This window comes from Watersipora subatra, chromosome 7, assembly GCF_963576615.1.
Source record: "Watersipora subatra chromosome 7, tzWatSuba1.1, whole genome shotgun sequence".
Taxonomy (NCBI): Eukaryota; Metazoa; Bryozoa; class Gymnolaemata; order Cheilostomatida; family Watersiporidae; genus Watersipora; species Watersipora subatra.
Window position 1 is genome coordinate 10,862,525 of NC_088714.1, and position 18,874 is coordinate 10,881,398.

At 31.8% G+C, this 18,874-nt stretch overlaps 1 protein-coding gene across 1 annotated transcript in view; it reads right to left on the bottom strand.

Moving 5' to 3' along the window:
- Window positions 1-18,874, bottom strand: part of LOC137400415 (uncharacterized) — a 33,659-nt gene that overhangs the window by 12,430 nt on the left and 2,355 nt on the right. The gene's annotated exons all lie outside the window — the stretch shown is intronic.

An 18,874-nucleotide genomic window follows, 5' to 3' on the forward strand; every position in this document is an offset into this window, starting at 1 on the left:
TCAAAGCATGTGACCTAGCCAAACATGGGATTGTTTTGTCAAGCAAATATTAGACTGATGGAATTCTTATTTATGTAAATTGTGCTACCGTCAAACCAGTAAAAAAAAGAAAAAATTGAAGGTTTAAAAACGGATTTTGCTAAACAATAATGATGGCTTCTTCGGATGCTGGTATTTTTTACAGATGCTAGTATTTTTTATTTGTCTATTTATATAAGTTTCAGTAAACCAAGCTTAATTTATATTGTTGAACTAATCATAAAATACAAAATATTTTAGGTATGATATCTTTCAACATTGAAAATTGCTTTTACAGCTGAAACTTCTAAAAAAAACTACCCTTTATTTGTTTTGAGCTTCTAACCTTGTTTAATATTAAACTTACAGTAATACAGCCAGCTCTTATTTGCAAAAACAGTTATTATATTATCTCAACCTTGGAACAATAAGAAGTGTTTACATTTATTATCAGTCTGCAAACTAATGCAGCTTTTAAATGTTTAAAATACTTTTTCCGTAAGCAAGAATGACTCAAGCCAATTGCATATTGCTGATTCTATTATTAATATAATCAGCAATTAGAATAGAATTAATTGTATTATTGATATTCTACATAGTTTATGCAGGATGTGCCTTAAATAAATAGATAGATAAATAAAAAGAAGTTCTATTTAATGCTCAACAATCTTCAACTAATATTGAGGTATTTATTATCTACAATCTAAAGATATTTTTGATTGGTAAACAAAGCGTTTAGTGGCTTCACATCTGGGTGCGAACAGGCTTATGGACGAAGTTGAAAGCATTGAATTAGATTTACATCATTATTCTGTCCATTGATAATTTCAAAATGCATTTTATCATTATCATTGGCACCACAACGAGTATTAAGTGATAATGATGCAGGTAACACATCATTGCCGAGGCTAAAAATCACTTATACCAATTTAAATATTGATATGCCCCCATTTCTTCATAATATTACCAGTTAACTTTATCAAGGTGCAGACGTTGACAACATGATAGGGCTGAATAGCCACTTACTCGGAAAGAATATATTTGCAAATTTGGTGACACCAACTGCATTCCTGAACATCTTATGTAATTTTAAATGCAGTCTGTTTTTTACCATCATTTAAATAATTTTTCGCTGATTACTTTTATGGCTAGTTTTCCAGCATCGAACAAATGGATTTTGAGTTATGACCAAAATGGTGAACAGAAAGCATCAGCATTTTTGGAGGTCATATTTTTAGAAAGAGGTCATTTTTACTGATGTTAATTAACTATTATTGGAATAACTTTGTAGATAATATTTTACTCATCGGTTTATATGTATAGTTGATAAGGTCTTAATCAACAGCTTTTATTTAAAACTAAAATAGGGAGCACAAACTGTAATAAACATTTTTTGAAATTAGTTCGCCTTCAGGAGTGAAAAATCGGATCATAAATTTGCTTGGCCAAGCGTTAAAAGCTAACATCAGAATCAGTTCTGGAAATATTTGGTGCTTTATTTTGTCAAACTTTTCAGTATACACATTTGAAGAAAATTTCACTGGCAGGTTATATGGTTCATTTGATGGGTTCAATTGAATTTATCTTGACTGACTGATTATTGTGTACACAAAGACAAACATGAAGAACTCCAATTTAAGAATGCATGTATATAGTGAATCACAAAAACATGACAAGATTTTCTTTTAGGAAACAAGGATTACTATGCCAATGATGAACCAATGCTATATTATAGGCTACTGTAGAAGTAATAGTTTATCAATCAGAACACAGAAACCTTATGAGAAGTTACCTGTTTAAGTTTGTTGTTTAGGTTTATTTTTAATAAAGGTTTGATCAGAGGCTGACAAAATGATAAATAAATTTACCAGCAAAAATGCCAGTTGCACCTAATTTTTGTAATTAGTCAAAAAGGGGAAAAAAGAATAAAAGGGAGTAGTAGGAAAAAAATGCAAAAGACAAGCAGAGAAACTAGAAGATAAAATATGACCTGAGAAAGGGGTTTTTGCTCCAAATCTAAAAACAAACATTATTGTTGATGCAATCAAGCTAACTACAAAGTTTAACTCACAGTGTCCATGAGACATGGGTGTTGCCTAATATACATTTAGGATCTGATGTGGTAAGCGGCTATTATGCTAGTACGTACAGATGAGTAACATCTGCTGCTCGCATTCCATTTCAGGCAAACAATTGTTTTAGATGAATGTAGCGTATAGTTTGACAGTTTGGCATGTAAGGATACTAATCAATAACAAGAAATATAACTATTGATTTTAGGTTGAAAGTAATTAAAGGAAAATATGAAGCAGTATGCCACAGTGTAAACTAGCAACTTACCAGCAGTGCTAGTCTGAAGACCAGAGAACAAGAGTGACAAAATGAATGAATTAATTAGCAGCCTTTCCATCCTACTAGCATGTAGCTGACTAACTGTAGTTGAGCGTACAGCTAAATGAGCAGCAGCTAAACTATGAAGAAGAAAGCTTCTCCTTATCTACTAGCGATAAGTGATAAGGTTTCTATGTACTTAACAGCAATGATAACATGTTAAGTCATAGCAAGATATTATGTTGTACTTACCTGGTTGCTTATGACTATGCTTTATTCAGACTTTCTCTTTACACATACAAGTGTTTAGTAAATGCATAGTAGAATATCTGTTGATGTGCAATATTAGCAATCCCAACATTCTTTGTACTCATAAAACAATTAAAATGCTCAAAGTTTCATACTTTTTTATAAAGTTGCATAAGGTAGTTCTTTTACTACTCAAAATTTTTTGTGGGTGCAGGTTCACTCAGTCAGCAAATGAAATTCTACTGGCTCAAGATGCTTAGTTTTACTTGGCTGTCAAATTAGAAGATGCGACCTTACATAGCATTCCATTTGTACACAATCCAGTTCTGTTTGCAAATTTTGTACATCATCAATGCAGTGAACTTTAGGGCAACATGCAGTAACAGCCAAATTGCAGTACAGAGGCTTGGAAAGAAAGAGTTTTCAGTTCATCCACATTATGGACTTTATAATGAAGCGCAATCGCAGTACTCATGCAATTTCAATTTTTAAAGTATGCAGGAATCACTAGGTGTTAGGTAACCCATCTAGGAAGTATATGTGCAGTAGATCCCTGTGAAAATTTACAGCAGAATCACAGTATATATGCATATAAATAAATGTATATTTATATACTTTTTTATACATATGTGATCTATATCACATACACATGTATAGGCCTATATATAGAAATGAATGCACTCGCGTGCACGTGTTTGTGTGTACATGTGCATATGTGTATCAAATCATTGTACATGTATATAAGAGGCATCTCTAAAAGATATATATTGTAGGAAAGAAGCTTTTTAATTATAGGAGGCAACTAATCGGAGGCATCATTGTAACCATGCTGAAACAAGTATTCTATTATTAGAGCTATTACTACTGAGTGCATACATTTTGCATTTCATATAAATTTTGTTGCAGAGATAAACATTTTAGATAATTTTGCATAATTGGAGATTTGGTAGGGTGATTGGTTATGTCTCCCTCTGCAAGGAAATTGACGATTGGAATGCCACATTTGGAGTTGACCTCTATTTTTAGATATAAGTTATCTTCTTTACAGTCTTAGACCCCTACTATGTTTTTGCATGACTTGCAATAGCTAATCTTAGTTTTAAGTTTTAGCAAAAGCAGGTAACATATGGATGCAGATGTGTAAACCATCTGCAAAATAGCCACATCTTTAACCGAATGAGTCCTTACTAACGTAGGTTTCTTAAACTATCGCTGAACTTAAATTGGCCCTAAAATAATGCAGTGTTTTCCCATATCTTTCCTTAGACTACAACTTTGAAAACAAAATTGCAAGAATCGTCCCACAATTGTTTATTTATCCACATGCATGTTATCAGAATAAGTCTAATCTATACTATTTAACTAATAATAAAAACGTAAGCCTTTTGCTACGGTATTTTTCAAACTTAAAAATTGCTTTTTCTGTCAAAACTTATAAAAAAATAACCCTTTATCTGTTTTGAGCTTTCAACCTTGTCTAATATTAAACCTAAAGTATTACAACCAGCTGTTATTAAAAATACAATATTATCACAACTTCATACCAATAATTACAGTCATGGTCAGTCTGCAAATGAATGCAGTCTTTCAGTGTTTTCAAAACTTTATCCTAAAAAATCCTTTATCCTAAAAAAAACTTTATCCTTAAAAACGATTCAAGCCGATTGCATATTGCTACTTCAGTTTTCTACAGATGACCACTCAAACAATAACTTTTCTACATAGTCTATGCACACTGCGCCTTAGACAAAGAATGTTCCTCTAATGTATAAAATCTGAAACTAGCAGGTAGCACTCTATTCCTATTTAACAAGTACTGAACCAGCAGTTACTATAGTAATGGTTGGTGGCTAGTACTAAACAACCAGTTACTATAGTGATAGTTGGTGACTAGTAATCAACAATCAGCTTCTACTGTGATAGTTGATAACTAGTTCTGAACAACCAGTTTCTACAGTGTTGGTTGATGACTAGTACTGAACGACCATTTACTAGAGTGATAGTTGACAACGAGTACTGAACAACCAGTTTCTATAGTGATAGCTGATGACTAGAACTGCACAATCAGTTTCTACAGTGATAGTTGATAACTAGTACTGAACAACCAGTTTATATTGTGATAGTTGATGACTAGTACTGAGCAACCAGTTACTATAGTGATAGTTGAGGACTAGTACTGAACAACCAGTTTCTATAGTGATAGTTGATAACTAGTTTTGAAGTACCAGTTTCTACAGTGATAGTTGATGACTAGTACTGAAAAACCAGTTACTATAGTGATAGTTGATGACTAGTACTGAAGAACCAGTTTCTATGGTGATAGTTGATGACTAGTACTGAACAACCAGTTTCTATAGTGATAGTTAATGACTAGTACTGAACAACCAGTTTTTATAGTGATAGTTGATGACTAGTACTGAACAACCAGTTTTTATAGTGATAGTTGAGGATTAGTACTGAACAACCAGTTACTACAGTGATAGTTAATGGCTACTACTGAACAAACAGTTTCTATAGTGATAGTTGGTGAATAGTACTGAACAACCAGTTTATATAGCGATAGTTGATGACTAATACTGAACAAACAGTTTCTATAGTGATAGTTGATGACTAGTACTGAACAACCAGTTTCTATAGTGATAGTTGATGACTAGCACTGAACAATCAGTTTCTATAGTGATAGTTGATGACTAGTACTGAACAACCAGTTATTATAGTGATAGTTGATAACTAGTACTGAATCTGATATTATTGCAGTAGTAGAGGGGTCTAATGGTATTTCCAGGTATCTATGGCGTAGTAGCATAACTTGATTTTTTATGACTGAACCAGCAGTTAATACTTAACAAAGTATATGGTATGTAACTTCTATGCTGTCAAATCATATCATTTGATGACAAAGTATTTCTCTGAAAATTGTAGCAACGTTGGGCTAGATGGAACTTGTTTTCAAACAAGAACCAGACATTATTGTTATTACATAGAAGCAGAAATAAATGAACACTTATATTTTCCAGAAAAACCTTTATGAGATAGGCACATTACCTTGAAGTTATGAAGTGAGGTAATGTTGAATGTTATAAATGTTTGTGTATTGGTCTTTGAAGGCTGTGCAGTACAGCTAATGAGCATAGAGCGGACAAACGCACCAAAACAGAGGTATTTATACCTATAGATAAACATTGATAAATTATGTTTCAGCAAAGAATATCTAAAATATGTTTTTTTGAGGAGAATAGTTTGAGGGGAACCACTCACACACAGGTGATGCACTCATCAAGTGCATCACACACACTTACAAACAAGGAAGTTGCTTGTTTATCTAAAATTGCCGTAATCTTTCCGATAAGCTAACTTTTCGCATAGGCACTTAGGACTCGATAGATGAACTCATTTTGCTTCTGCAATACACAAAGCAAAAGCATCAGATGATATCCTGTGACAACTCACACTTTCTTTTTAGATACCCAGCTAGTTCATACTGAGATTAAATGGAAGTTAATAGTAACATCACATGCTCTGATAACAGTTTCCTGTCAATATATTTGCCCGTTTATTATAGTCACAACAGAAGGATTTTGCTAGTAGAATGATTTAACAAAGAGGTCAAGTCTTATAAAAACCATTAAAGAAAATCCACCAAAATCTGACTGACATGTCAAAAAATAAAACACTTAGTTTATCAACAATCGTGATGGCTATATAAATACTCCTTAATCCTAGCAATAGTTTCTAAGGTTAGAAAGAGCGGGATGGACTTCAATTAAAAACCTGCATATTCTCAGCCAAAAAACGACAAAGCCCTGTTTTGAAAGTTCAATTTCAAAATATGCAGTAAAGTTTAGAAAGCTAACTTTTTCAAAACATTACTGCATGATAAATGCTCTTGAAAAAGTTGGTGCTGAAAATAACTTGGTTAAAATTTGTTAAGCAAAATCAAACATGGTTTTTTTCTAATGAATACCTCAACATTTGAACAGTTTATATGTTAAATACTTCAATCACAGTTTTGGTCACCTATTGGTACACTCTCCCATTAATCGGTATGCACATTGTAAAGTTGGTAGTCTCTGATCCTAAAGTAACAGCATGTTCATATAGGAAGTTCCCAAACTTACAAAGCTTGCAATGAACTGAGGTTGTCATTGCTTGGCCATCACAACAGAGTTATAGACATCAGCTTCTTGCTTAGCTTTGAGTTTTTCAATGGCGTTATAAGAGGTGATAAAGGTGTCACATCGATTTGCCCCATTTGACATCATATTACTGCAAGCATAAGCTCCCAGCCTTTAATTTGGTTATTCAAAATTGACAGCTTTGTTAGCTCATAGGTGACAAGTTTCAAGTTAAACAGTATAAATCATATTGATTAACATCTGAATGTACATGTACATATGATATGAATTCAGGACTAGTTGAATTTAAGGGTGTTTTATTGATAAATAATACATCTCATTGAGTACAATCAAACTTTAGCAAATTGAAACAGTATTCGAAGATTGTAAAACATAGAAGTATCAGCATAGGCCTTGGCCTTTAAATTGAAGTTCAATGTAGAACAGACAAAATGAAAGTATATTCTTCGACCTTCAAAATGTATACTTTTTTGTACGATTTGGTAATAAACTCAAGTCTAGTTTTCAAGATCTGACGGTTCTCCTATGAAACTACATATAATTCAGCTGACTAAACTGGCCAAGTTTTAATTAAAATTACTTTTAATACTAACATTTCACTGCAATAAACTTTCGGTTGCTACACTTTCTAGAAAAAGATTTCTAAACAAGAAATTATTCAGTCCTGTGTCCGTCTGTAAAACAAAAAACCAACCTTCTACTAAACAAAGGCTTCGGTTTACTCTAAGTGGGAATAAATTAAAACATACTTTCACATGATGCAGACTCTGTTGTTTCCTGTTTGCTGTTGTCTCAAGAGCACCTTGCAATTGGAGAATAGTTTCAATAGAAGGAATATCCGTCTTCCATTCCGTAGCAACAATAATCAACTCACATAAACAAGCCGAAAGACTTCAGTACTGACATCACAATATTGCCTGGTTTAAATAACTATCAAATGCTTGTATGATTAAAGCTTTAAGATACTCTCACTGTGACTGAGATTTGAAAAGACATCCAATAATTTGTTGATGGTATTCTTATTTTTGTTAGAAAAATGAGTTGCTTAATATAGTGAAACTAGTTACTGGATTATCGTTCCCACTTCCTTATCCGTTTTATTCACATCTGGTACTTTTCTACTGATGTGTTAATAAAAAATATGGGAGTCTTAACCTGGGCCTCAATCATTAAATCAAGGTTTAAATCAGATATGAAAAAAGGAAGTAGACTCTATGATAATTGAAAGTGTAAGTAGGTGAGATCTCAATAGGTTCTATCAAAAGAAGCTATAAGGAGTGAGATATCTAGATGTAAATGCAATAAAATAGAAACTATTTAAAATGGTTGAGGGAAAGATACACAACTATACAGTTAGCGTTAGTATGTTTAACCTAGTAATAGCCTATCAGCTTTCCATTGAAACTGTTATTTAATTTTTTTAACAACCAAATGCAAAAAAGCAAAAAAGTTGAGGTGAATATTGTTATGGTCATGAAATGAGTAAGCAGGTAAAAGCTTGTTACATTGTGCATAATGTAAATGAGGAGAATTGACCAAAAGTCTTTTTTTAAAGTGGTGAGTATAGATATGATATCTATGAACACACCAAGAATGAAGCACATACTGCATCTATGTATATAGTTCCCAAAGGTTTGTCATCTGTTTTCAGTATGTCCAGCTAATGCTCTTAAAATTTTGTGATGAAACTTTTACATTTTGTCAGACTTGAACTCCCAAACATTGCAACTGCAGTTTGGCAATTCAATCCTCTAACACTGACAGTACGAAGGCTATTATGATTCATTGTTCTTGCTACATAGTGTATACTTCCTTTTTTCATTGTTGCCGTACTAGCATGAAGTTGATTTCAGCAAAACGATATCAACAATACCTTCTCTCAAAATTAAAATATGCTGTTTGTTGTACTGATTACAACGAAATAACAAATTTTATTGAGTATTCTGAATTTGTATTAATTGTATCATTACAAAATCATCAGTTTCATAATTTAAAAACTTGTTATTTATTACACATCTACATTTCTTTGCTCTTCTTATTTATTTCAGCTGCTCCGAAGACTTTTTCCCAGCCACACTGTGTTTCCTTAATTCTGATAATAGTGCATTAATTTATAGTTATTTCCACCCTAAATAGCGTGGTAATTGAAACTCTATAAATTCTACTAACTCTATGAAACACAATGGTTGTCATCTTCACCGTACTAAGGCTAGTTTGTTTTCCGCAAAATGATATCAATAATAATCTTCCTCGAAATTAAGATTTGGCGATTATATCTCAGTTCAGCGTCTTCCGCTATGAGAAAAATCGGGTTTTAAAAATAAGTTTTCTGTGCAAAAACTTTTTTATTGCCCGGGCACTGCTGGGTAGCACAGCTAGTATATGTATATATATTTCTCAACGTTTCTCCGTTCAATTGGATATTTCCTTGCATGATATAGCTAATAGTTTTTCTGTCCATAGCTATTAATTTATAGTTCATAATAATTTTATCATTACCTAATTACCTTTTAATGTACTCGCAGCAAAACAGACTTAATCTATCTATTATTTGCTAATTATTTCCCATTTATTTTTAAACCTTTTTATAGTTGTTTTATATTGTTTCTTAATTTATTTCAACTGCACAAAACCTTTTTTATGATATAACATTTAAAAGTTACTGTAGAATGGTAACTGCTGTTATATGTTAAATAAAAATAAGTTTTCCGGGCAAAGTTTGTTTATTACCCGGGCAACCCTTGGCATCCATCTGGTTGTTGTCTAAATTTGCTTGATAAACGCTTACTCTATTTTTATTTGTCATTTTTGCTTTCGTGTAGTTTTGGCAATACTGCTGAAAGTAAAAATAGTAATATATTTATATAGAATTATTTACTTACATGTAGACTCAGTTTAAACTAATTTACCACAGATATATTTTATTATATTTTACTGGTATTATAATTTGTCATGCAGTTTTTTGGTTTCTGGCTAACACTTCTACTCTCATAAATAAAGTTGTAATGTTTTGAAAAAAAATTGAATTGAAAATACCATAAACTGCCTTCAAAGTAGAATCAACCTAAAATATTTCAGATAGTATCCTGCAAAAACTTGTATGGTAAAGTACTTTGAGTGAAACATCATCTCACGCATTGCCTTTGTAGTAAAGCAAAATACTGGATGAAGTTTTAGGTAGTATCTAAAAAAGTTTGCATGCTAAGACTGTCTTAAACAGAAACTTCATATATAAAGGGGATGCATTACATGAGCAGTAACTCATCAAATAGTGTTTCGAGTACAATAGCACAAACAGAATAACATAAAATATAATATTAAAAGTGATAGTAGTTGCAGGGTAACAATTTTAGGGCTAGAAAGTTGTTCACTAGCTCACATTGTTAGGTTACCCACTTTAACTTGAGATGTGCTTGTAACACCATTTCATGTTATTTAGACACTAAGAATTAATAGATAAAAGTTAATGCTGACAAAAACTTTTTTTTCAGAGTCTTCGATTATTGTAATGCACCTAATAAAATCAGAGAGGTCACCTAAAATAAATAATTCAGCAGTTTAAGACGTTTTCTAATTAGCAAATTAAAATCAATAAAATTAATGATTTACATTACAAAATATAAACACAGCATTCTTTAAAGTAAGTTCTGCTAACTGTAAAGTAATTATCTTCAAAATATTTTAAAATCTTGTCAATTATTTCACAAAGGAAATGTTCCTGACTAAAATTTGCTATTTCTTTTGTGCAACATATTTCCAGCATTGCATCATTTTCCCTTTGATTTTGTTGTACGAAATAGCTGTTTTGATTTGCTTTCAAATATATTATTTAAATTGAGTCATGCAACCTAGTCTGATTGGATGTGTTGCCTCGCTGCATTGAAGGTGTTTAGTGTTTTCGGTAGTTGATTGTTAAATGATAATATAGTTAAACATCATATTATGGCTATGAGAGTATAAAGATGCTTCAAATTTTTGAAAAATATCAGAACAATATAATTTAAATTGTTAGGCGGGTATTACTTAATGTGAGAAATTACCTGTATGTAAGCATTTTAAAAGTAGTTTATTTGTTGGAATATGTTTAGTAGCTTTCTCATAATGAATGCAACATATCTTTGCACAATAGAAAGCTTATATACACCATATTAGCTGTTGCTACATTTAATCATGATGTATGGCATATTCAGCTTTGCATAGCTAAAATCCCTGGGATGTTTTAAGTATAAAGTTTGCATAACAAACCCTGCTATTATCTTATCGGAAAACTAAATACTCAAACTGCAAAAACAAAGTAAGTATCGTTTGTTCCTTTGCCCAGAGCTAAAATAAACTTGTTATATACTGATGTTGCCTATGCTTTACGTGTGAACTTTTCTAGTTGTAGGAATTAAAATTCCTAATTGTAGGTCTTTAAAAATATACAACAGTAGTACCATAGAGCTAGATAAATCTACTAGCTCTATTATTATCAAGTTTATTCTCAGTCTGTTTGTCCAACTGCTAGAGACTTCTGGTTACTTGCAATATCAATGCAAAAATCATAGTTTGACTGTTTACTTTGTGGGTACTTTGATTGTTTGGTTAGAGCAAATCTTAAATGTTTTGTAACAATAGTGGCTAGCCATGCGCAATAGAGTCAATCAGAAAGCTTATTGGACAAGTCAATGAAGAGTCAACTGTAAACTTATAGTAAGGGCTTGTCTGCTGTCACGACAATAACAATGATTGGGCAGGCAACTCCCAACTTAAATATTTTTAGTACTAAACATAATATTGATATATAGTCAGTCAGTTTATCAAATGAATAGTGCCAGTGAGCTAGTGCTACAATACTCCAATAGCTATCATCATTTAGACGACACAATTGAACCAATCAGGCAAAATATTCTATTATTAGTAAGCAAGTTATTAGTAGAATTAGTCAACAGCAAATTGAGAGTGAACTGATTATAATTAATTTCATCTTTATCATCTCACTTCCTTGCCCCCTCACTCTCCTGCAACCTAAAAGCCTTTGCAGACAGACAGAAACTTGAAGTATATGTTTACATCATTTGACACTCATAAACACAAGACAATCACCAGTCATTTAGAAGCTGTGCTCTATGTCATGAGTTGGAACATGGTGGAGCAACTCTTTTTATATCTCACATTTTTGAACAGCCATAGAAGATGGGAAAAACATTTTGTCACTAATACAATGATATTGAATTCAAATTAATACAAAATTATAATAACTGCAGTAAGTAGTATCCGATTCAGGTACACTGGCGTTGGTATATTGAATTAGAAAGCAATTCAGAAAGGCTCGATTAATTGGTGTGCTAAGTAAGGAAATTGTCTTCTATCAATCTTAACAAGAGATATGTGCAGAAAACTTTTGTAAACAGTGTAAACAAAACTTCTTTTAGATATTAAACATCTAAAGCTGGTCTGGAAGTTAATAAGACATTCAAACTATCTCATGAAAGATCATGAACATGAAGTTCATATCTCTTCTTAATTTTGACTGCTTTTCTATTCCTAAAATGCTTTGATGTTCATTAATATATTTTTAACAAATGTTAATTTAATTACTAACAGCCCTGTTAGTATATACTATTCAAGTGTAGTAAATTGTGTAAATGTAGCTACTGCAGGGCAGTAAATTTAACAAAAACAGAGACAGATTTACACCTTAGAACACTTGTAAAGTTCATAATTTGTATAAAAACGTGAATCTATTTGAAAAAGTTTTAAAGTTGCTGACAGATGAAATAAGGAAAAATAAACAAGAAAAAACCAGTGACATTCACTTTCATTTGAAAATGATACCAATTTGAATGATTAGTGAAATCGCCATCAAAAATCTGTATCAGCTGCTGATTGTGAAAATATCAGTTGTCTATTGCAACCAAAAGTCAGTATGCAGATTACCGTCAGTATGCACTTACCGTTATAGTTACTCTGACCCTCTCTAAACTATTACAAGCCATTTGACCACCACTTCATTTGAGTACCACTTCATAAAATATAATCTGGTATGATATATGTTAGTTGGCTCGGAACCTGGCGATAAAACAAAAAGGAGCACAGTCTTTGTAGGAAGAAAGAACTCTAAACAATGTACAGTATTACATCAAAATATATAAAGGGTATTAATATTTTGCTTCAAATATACATGTATATAAATATATTAAGTTATGAGATGTTTAACTGTCACTGGTCTGTCACTGTCACCTTTTCCAATTTTTTTTAATTTGTTAAAAACATTGTATCAATAATAAAAATTAATTTTGGATAGCTTAGATTTTACTAAGCACTTCCCGATTGTTAACACTACTGACTTTAAGATCAGTCTGATGCAAATTATTAAAAAGTAATAAGTTAATAAAAAACAATGAGATGCAAAGTATATCTTCACCTGAAACCAATTTGGAGCTCCACTGCTTTTTGACACTTTTGGTTTCAAATCAAAAAAACTCTTCTAGCAGACGAACAACTCGCAAACTGAAAGACTGAGTTGTTTAAGCTAATTCGTACTTTGAAACTCCAACTAATAACTATCTATTTTCAATTAATCCATAAAATGAGTTAAAGACAGTGAGTAAAGACACCAATGTATTAGTAAAAGCTAACAAAAATGCTAACTACCATAAAATATAATAAAACATCAACTAAGCTAAATCCACCTACCAAAGGTAAGTAGATCATGTACTTTTTTGTTATTAGGTATGCGTACCGATGGTAGGTAGATATGATGAACCAATAATATATGGTTGATAAAATTAAACATGATGTAAGCCACAAGACAAAGATTACAGTTTACCTCAGTTCTCCTTCTTGGAACTTCACTTCCCCATACCTTAAATAATTTGAGGAGCGTGTGGGGTCTGAAAAATTGCCCGACACGGCCAAGTCTGTCCGAAAAATAGCAACTTTGGGTGATAGGTGGCTTTAGAGATAGATGTTCGTTTGAGTGAGCATTGTAGTGTAACTTTCTTTTGCTTCTATTACTGCTATCTGCCTGTTTGGGGCCAATTTATTTTTGGCTTTTCCTTTTTACTTGCAAATTAATTCATTAGAAATGCTCAAAATGTTTTATATTCAGTATTTTAGTCTAACCTGAAAAATTGGTTTATTTGATTTTAATGAACCAACGTTAAAAATAGATCAGTATGAAAACCTCCACTAAATGGTACCAATTATGGCTTCATTATATCATTGCCCTTGAAATATTTTATTGTCGTCTTGTTTGTAACGGTTTTAGTGACGAGTGTGCATAAAAATATCAACCATCAAAACCAGCAGAACTACACTGTAATCAGAAGTCATAACGTTGTGCATTTTAATCAGTTTTTGTGTACTGTCATAGAATCTAATTGCTATAAAACCTATTATAATTTATTCCTATATATATATATATATATATATATATATATATATATATATATATATATATATATATATATATATAAATATATATATATGTGACATCTTAAAGCACAGTCATGAAGTAGTGATTCATTCACTTATTTTACTTTCATAGCAAGTACTGCATTAAGTTTTTTGGGTATTTGCCAACCGTTGTTGCTAAAGGTTTATACATAAGCAGTAGAAAATTATTGGTTATAGAGCTCAGCTAGCTGATCTTCTCGACACCATCAGACTTTATCATAATGTAAATTATCAGTATTCGTAAAGCCACTAGATAGCAAGGGTGCCACTATGCAAGATGCATTAAGGATATTTATAAATGAAATGAATGAAATTATAAAAAAATAAAATCACATTTTATAGTCAAGGTTGGGCTATGCTTAATGACCAGTATCCGCCCAAGGTGAAAGCCTTTATGATTGAAAAACTACAAGAAACTAAAACCAAGTTTAGAGGCTAATAATGGCAGATTATACCATAAACTTCGAGATTTCAGTTTATACCAACAAATTTATACCAACAAATTTACAAAAACAAATTTATACCAACTGTCATTTAGATATGTTATCAAATAGCAAAATGCTTTAAATATGACTATCTACGTTATCAGTTCTATATAGAACCATACAAGCTGACAAATTCTCTCGTAGCACAAGTAACAATAACATAATAACTTGCCACAAAGCCATACCATCAAACGGTAAGCCAGTCACAGATTTGTATTTGAATAGAGATTACATCAATGACAGCCACAAAAGAAAAAATAGAAAATAAAATCACATATTTCTATGATGTCGACGCATACCCGTAAAAACAGCAGCTCAGGTGTCATCAATTCATCACGAAAAAACAGTTTCATAATCTACAAGGAAACGAGACAAATAATGTTTAATTACCCCAAGAGATGGTCAAATAGAAGTGAGACAATACGTCAACACAAAAGAGTAATGAGCAGTGTTTAAATTGGTCAATGTGATAATTGCTTTCTTTGCCTAAACAGCCTACATGTACATTTATGAGATTGCATCACACCATACACTCAGCTGTATACAAAGGGTAATTGCACTAATGCTTGTCACTAGTTTTTGACCTTACAGTACTTGCTCTCAGTTTATGATTGGTTCTGAAGCAGAAGTAGTTGAAGGCAAAACAAGTGCTGTAGCCTAGCGCAGATTGATAAGGAAAATGTGTAGCCATGGAAGCTGCTGACCCTACCAGGTAACACTAATTAACTTGGATCTATATGGAGTGCTCAAATGTTTTGCAGGTTTGTTTGTCATTATTATATATTAGATTCTCAGATAATGTTTCAAAATAAAACACGGATCACATCAAAATTAATAAAAAAAACCTGTCAAATGAAGAAAATTTAAAATTATTGTTAATAAATAGTGCTGTAGCTGCCGCAATATGTTGAGAGATTTGAAACGGAGAAAGGATCAGACTTTTGGTAAAGAATGTAGGTTACTCTTATATTGTCTAGCAATTTTGTAAAAGCTGAGTTTTGTAAAATAAATAGTAATTTACTAATTCCACTCAATTTTGTAAAATTCCGTAAATTTTTTAGTGAGAAGGACAAGTGAGCGATGTACATCAGAATGCAAATAAATACAATGAGCATTACATGAAGCAATAATCACAGTGAATACAAACTGACAGCAGATTATCATTCGATATAAAAACCTTAGTGTCTGTATATGATGGAGCTATGATTAAATGGTTGGTGAGGGCTAAATGGTTATAAAATTTAGGTGGCTGCTGGCTTTCAACTAAACAAGTTTTAAAACTGAACAAGTAGCCTGGAAGCACGTACAATGTAATGCATGACCTTTTGTACTAAAGCTTTTATATGAGAGTTGCTGTTATTTTTCGCTGCTATTGTTTATTACTCTAGCAAGCAACATAAAAAAATGTTTGCAAAATAGTTACGAATGTGTCTTGCTTTTTTCTAAGAGGAATCCCCGGGTTAAATTTTTAGCCAAGCTATGCATTGCCAGCATCTAATCTGTCCCCACATTCCGTCGTACACAAATAATTTTCATATTAAAATATTAGAAAAGGACCACAATCACATTTTAGTACTAAGGCTAACTTTTAATGTGCTTTCAAAAAAAGCTATAAAATATGTATGTAAAAGCGCAGTAAAAAAATTTAACTCTATTATTTTTTTAAAGAAAAAATTTCACTCAAGTCACAGGTCTTTAGTAACCCTCACCAAGCCTCAATTGCAAAACTGATGTTAGTACTAACATTTCAGAATGCCTCTTTGGTCACCTTCATTGTCGTTTAGACGTAGACAGTTGTAAAAATCACCAATGATACAAGCACCGGCTTTGGAATATATAAACACATTTGATATATTACAATACACAAAACCAATAATATATAAATACATAATATATAATATATAATATATATGTAAGTATTGAATCTAATATACATAGGGTTAAAAACTGAATCCCCAGCTTTTCGTGGATAATAAAAACAATTTTACACAAATAATTTATTTCTACTCAACAAATGTGCCAGATAGTGAACCCTTGCTATATAATATTAGTTTGTTCTAGTGTTGGTATTGTAAGGCAAATATGTTGTATAGGGTTATAGAAACCTTCAGTAATTGTCTAATGCAGACACTCATGATAAAAACATCATAATTTTATATACACACTTCACAGTGTGTCTGCATTAAAGGTTAGTAACAAAATAGTATAGTAACCTTAGTAACTGCAGTTGCCTACAGTCACTGTAGTTTATTTAGTAATGTCATGTAAAATGTAACATTACAATGTACTATGTGCAGTACATATCATAGAGAGTTCTTACCTTTGAGACAGGCAAATAACATAAGTGTTTATTCTAATTTAACTGAATTTCACTTACTAAATACACACTTGAAGCTAAGCTTCAGTCTGTATTTTACTAAACTAACCATTAATTTTACCACTGACTAAAGTTTTATCATTTATCTGTTTCCGGTTTTGTTTTCACTGTAATTTTTAACAAATAATGCTGAGCTAAGAGAGCAAGCATCATATCTCGTAGGCGTTGCAGAAGGGTTTTAGGCAAGTAGCATATCAGCATCTTTGTTAGTCTGACATATTCAGCACATTGTCTGCAAGGTTTGAATTCCGAGAGAAATTTATGTTGATCTCGTATGGCAAAAAAACATGTTGCACGGCTGAGACAAAAAACATCATAAAGCAAAAAAAACATATAACAGTGACATCATAACACAGGGATGAACTGTATAATCTTTTAACTTTTAAATAAAAATGTTTCTTTATTTATGTGTGTGCATATGTTTAACTAAATTTACGCTATACCTATTTATACTAGCTGAATGCTCAGCGTTGCACAAGTAATAAACGGTTTTTGCTGAGAAAATTAATTTTTGATAAACATAGACAACATCTACTATTCTAAATTTTTTAATGATGGTGTTGAGTTTATTTCTCTGTACTGCGTTATGTCTCTGTAATTTATACTGTACCAGCTGCTGTCCATATGAAGAGCTTTAAATTGATTGCAAGGCTGGTTGGCCACGAGAATTTAACCATGTTTTTCACGCATTGGCACACATTTTTCTTCTGGTATTGCTTCATGCATTTTTATTTGCAGTGTTGATTGCAAAGCCATAAAAGATTAGCATGTATACTAAGTATTTTAAATGCGTGGTTAGAAATTTGTGTTCGCAATCTTTGTGAGTTCGAATTCAGCATAAAGCGAGCTTTTCAGTCCACCATTTTAATAGCTATAATTGGACAGACAGATATCTGAACAGATGAAAACAAATTTTGAGACATATAAATAAGCCAGTGTTTGTTTTTCATCTGTGGCTTGTCTGTCCAGTTATGTCTATTAAGTTGTAATAAAAAAAATTCTGTTTCGCACTGGGTTTGAACTCAGAACCTCTAGGCCTGCAGACCCATTGAACTAATCTACTGCAACATGTTTTTCTTGCGATACTATGATATAACTAGGTACATACTTATGCATTGCTTGCGAAAGCAATAGCTTGCTTCAAGTTCATGACTGCTTTATGAATTATTGCGCGTAGTATAATGTCACAAGCTGACTTCAAGTGTAGGACACAGCTTTTAAAATATGTAGTAAGCTACTAACTTTCCTAGCTAAGTCCCTTAAATTTTTTGAGTAATTATTTCATTATCTGTGCAAAATTAAGGTTTCACTTAGTATACATGTATATATAGAGCATTTCAGAGAATTTTTGGCACACATCTATCTTTTACTAATTGAAGCGTGCTAACTGACGCGTGAAGTGTGCACTTTTAAACCAATCATCTTTAAAAAGTAGTGAGTGTAATAAATATGTGTACATTTATTCAGTTGTATGGCAAGTCAGTTGTGTGGCATAGTAAATAGCACAACTTTTGCAGAACTAGCGTTTTAAAGTTTAATCCCTGGGTGAAGCAATTTTGCTGTTCTTGAAACTTGATTGCCATAACTAAGTTTGCAGGGACAAACACTGAGATTTATATATAATGCATATAATATATAAATATGTATTAAATATATATAATCAAAGTAATACATGTACATAATACATACATACATATCTAACATATATGCAATACATTTATTATGTGGTATTTATAACATATATATAAAATGTATTTATATATACATATAATATATATATATATAATATATGTATACAAGTATTTAAACACACGAGAATTTGAGCTTGGCAATCTTCA